The sequence below is a fragment of the Belonocnema kinseyi genome, chromosome 4 (genome assembly GCF_010883055.1).
Source record: "Belonocnema kinseyi isolate 2016_QV_RU_SX_M_011 chromosome 4, B_treatae_v1, whole genome shotgun sequence".
In the NCBI taxonomy this organism is placed as follows: domain Eukaryota; kingdom Metazoa; phylum Arthropoda; class Insecta; order Hymenoptera; family Cynipidae; genus Belonocnema; species Belonocnema kinseyi.
This window is the reverse complement of record NC_046660.1, coordinates 123,089,296-123,093,190: the sequence shown is the minus strand read 5'-3', so window position 1 is coordinate 123,093,190 and position 3,895 is coordinate 123,089,296. Positions and strand designations below refer to the sequence as shown.

The window sequence follows — 3,895 nt, the reverse complement described above, 5'->3', positions numbered from 1 at the left end:
ACTTTTTTTATTTAGTGCAAGATTTTGTATTGTGATATTTAAGTCCTAAAATAAAATCTGGAATTAAAAATATTATTTTATTACACAATAATGTTATAACGTAACAATAAAGAGGCCGTGGCTATATGTACCGAAATTTCGTACGAATAGCCGTATTTTTTAAGTCTTACTATTTACATTTTAACATTTGATATCTGATATTTTGTAGTATTATATTATATATTTTAATTCTATTTACTATTCGCTTATTGACTATGAGTTGAGGATATACAATTAAGAGTAAGTACCTAGCGTCTTTGGAACCAAGAACACAGACATTTATTATGAAAATTCAAATTTTTTATAAATTGAATTTAGAAAACTTACATAAATATCTTAAAAAATAATAAGTCTCCATATAAAACGACTTACTTAGGGATTCTGAATTCGTCAGAAAAGTGATAAACAGCCTGTGCTAAATTAAAAACTGTCGTGTCGAACGGCCTCTGACGGAGTTTCTTTTTCTCCGATCTTTTTGATCCCATTTTGGGATGGAATTTCCAGAAAAATCTGAAATACATGATGAATATTGTATTTTTTATATTTAGTAATAAGTAATATTTCTCTTTTCATATATGATTAAAGTAATATATTTAAATTAAGAGGGCTCGAAACTGCTCAAGCTTTAAAAATAGTAAAATAGTGTCAAAAAAGTAAACCAAAAGTAACAATAATGTGTCAAAAAGTAACCAAAAAGACAGATTTTTATTAAAAAAAGACGAAGTTTCTACTTTTATTTTAAATCTTTAAAAAAAATGTATGTTCAAGACAGTAGTTCGAATTTAACAAACTGGTTCAATTTTTCTGAATAAAAGAGATGAATTATTAATAAAAGTTGTAAAAGTTGATATAAAAACTAAGCAACATTTTAATTTAATATAAAATACGGTAGATTATTTTCAACAAAATTCAACAAATTTGTTCAGTTTTTAAGCCGAAAAGAATAATTTTTACGAATCATTTGAATTTTCTAACAGTAAATATGGATTTTTGACAAGAAAGTAATCTTCGAACTAAACAGCTGAATTCGCTACGAAAACTGCAGAATCTTCAAACGAAAAAGACAAATTTTTGAGAAAATAAGTAAATTTCTAACCGAAAAGATGCAATTGCAATTTTTATTAGGATTAATTATAATTCAATTGATAGCTATTTTCATACATTTTGCATAAAAACTAATTATTATTTTATTGTTGTTAACTAATTTTCCCGACTCTAGAGTACCAAATTTATGGACATTTTTGAATTTTTATTTTTTGCACAACCCTGAATCCAAAAATTGTATTGGCTGTTAATTCAAATTGTGGTATTGCATAATAAATCAAATTCATTGAACTATAACATAAAAATCATATTTGTGCTTTTTGTACCTTTGAATGAATTCTAAACATTTCTCGGCTTCTGGCGGGTAAGCATATCCAAATACGTAGTATACGTATTTGGATTTAGTATACGTAATACAACTGTGAAAGTTGCTATTGCATCGTGAAGGGATGTCCCTACAAAAGAGTAATTAAAAAAGAGTATTATTCATAGTTCAGTAATCTCCACAAGATAAATATAGCATTTTTAGAATTATCATGAACTGAATAAGTTTACAGGTAAAAGGAACAAAATTTTCTTTTTTTACGCAATTTGAAAATACCACAACAAAATATCAATACCTCTTATGATCAGAAGAGGATAATTGGTTTCAGGACTGTTTAGGACTTCTGTGTCAGTTTTCTCGATCTGTTAAAATGGAAATAAAACATAATATTTCGTGTCCTGAATAAATTGACTGAATAAATTGCCGAGCCTTGCTCCAGTATCTTAGGCTATACTTGAATTATTAACAAAAATAGATTAAATTTTAATCTGTTCCATTTTAACCCAAAATATTTTGATTTTGTACCAAAAAACGAGTTTTTCAACAAACAGGGTAGTCTTTTTATTTAAAAAAAAAACCCGGTCATTTCCCGGTTGTTTCTCAGTTACCAAGCATTTTTCGCGGTAAATTATAATTAAAAATTAAACATTAAATTTAAAAATTATTCCATTCGAAGTAATAAAAAATGAACTGCAAATGAAAGCACTCAAAGTGAAACTTTTGAATTTTAAACTTTGAGAATTGAAGTTTAAAAGTTGTTTCATTTAACAATTTTGTAAACAAATGATCAATACTTTAAAGGTAAAAAATCGAAGCTGCCAAAACTTTTCAACTGAAAATTTTTAAATTAAATGCAGTTAAACGGCGAAATTAAAATTTTTCAACTTTTATAAATTGTATAGTTCAAAGATTCAGTTCCAAAAATTTAAATCGACAATATCATGTGTAACGATCTAAATTGAAGAATCAATGAATGAATTTAAAAATCTTTAAAATTGTACCATTTTAGCAATTTTCTGTTCTAATTTGAGCACAGAATTGGTAAAAAATTGAAAATTTCCTTTTTACAACCCCGATTATAATTCTTTTCCAAAAAGTGCCTGGCCCAATTTATAATAATATTTTTTTTCAAAAATATTTAGTTTCAACTTAGAACTAAAATTCATTCTTTAAAAACATTCCCTCTTCCAGCTCGGAATATATGGTAATTTTTATATTCTTATTTCCAAGACAATTCATAATTCTTTTTGGATATCCCTGCTCAAATTTAAAGTTAAATTAATTTTGTTTTAAATAGTTTAAAAATCATTAAAATGCTTCGAAATTTTATTTTTAAATCTCGAAACATCTACATGCTGTTTTACATTTTCTTCCATTTTTTTTAATTCTGCCAAATTAAACAAATTTTTTAAAATCTTTCACATTCATTTTTGAAAATTTTGCAAATCTTTATAAATCTTCTTAAATATTCTCTTAAAAGTAGTTTATTGAAAAAAAATAATTAAAAATTTTCCTAGAAAATGTTTTATATTCTCTAAATATCTCTATAACTTACTCCAATTTTTTATACCAATAAAAGGTGATCAACTGTTATTTATAATATTGAAATTCAATAATTTAACTTAGAAATTAAATTTGGTTAAATGGAAGAATTAAAATTGTAACATTGGAAGTTTAGGCTCTTCTGTGTTTTTAATATTTAATTTATAATTACTGATTTCAAATTAACAGTCAGATATTTCGAAATATTAAGTAAAATAAAATAGTTTATAAAGTTTCAATATGGCGTTCACGTTTTATTTTTAATTAATAAGAATTTCTAATTAAAACAGTTTGAATTTTAACGCTAAATCTGGACATTCTAAAATTTTTATCTGATTTGGAATCGTGTTGTTCAATTAATTATTATTATTTACTTTTTAAATCTTAAAGTAAAATTCCAATTGAAAAAAAATTATTTATTTATTTTCAGAATTGATCAACTAAAAATGTTTTGATCGTAAATCTTCGATTTTAAAGCTTAAAAATTAAAATCTCACATGGAAAATTTTAAAGTGAAAGTTTTTTGGATTACGCATTCTAAACCGAATATCATCATTGAAAAAGATCAAAGTTAAACTAATCATTTTAAAAAACGGTTAAAATAAAAGTTTAAAGTATTTTTTCTTCTAAAGATTTGTAAAATTCCCAGTCAAAAAAGAAATTCATGGTCATTTCCCGGTTCTTCCCGATCTCAAAAAAATCCCGGTTTGCCAGTCCAGCGGCCACCCTGCACAAAATACGTCAATTTTCAACCGAATAATTAAATCTTTACCAGTACAGATTAGTACTACAGTAATACACATTAGTCTTAGCTACGCCAAAAAGATATATTTTTAACAAAATAATTCGATCTTAAACCGAATAATGAAATTTCTAACCAAGAAATATGAATTCTTAACCTAAAAAATCCTCACGTTACTTTCTGACGAGAAAAACACGAGGGAA

The 3,895-nt window shown here is 25.2% G+C and overlaps 1 protein-coding gene and 1 long non-coding RNA gene across 2 annotated transcripts in view; one reads left to right on the top strand and one right to left on the bottom strand.

Annotated features, from left to right (window-relative positions):
• Positions 1-3,895, top strand: part of LOC117171068 (synaptotagmin-6) — a gene marked incomplete at its 5' end in the record, with an annotated part of 240,457 nt that overhangs the window by 184,132 nt on the left and 52,430 nt on the right. The gene's annotated exons all lie outside the window — the stretch shown is intronic.
• The window catches only part of LOC117171703, an 18,413-nt gene continuing 14,693 nt past the window's right edge, over positions 176-3,895 (bottom strand). Inside the window, exons 3-5 of the long non-coding RNA XR_004466912.1 lie at positions 1,704-1,770; positions 1,410-1,538; positions 176-549 (exon numbers count right to left, since the gene is read on the bottom strand). This is a non-coding gene — a long non-coding RNA (uncharacterized LOC117171703). The remainder of the gene's footprint in view (positions 550-1,409; positions 1,539-1,703; positions 1,771-3,895) is intronic.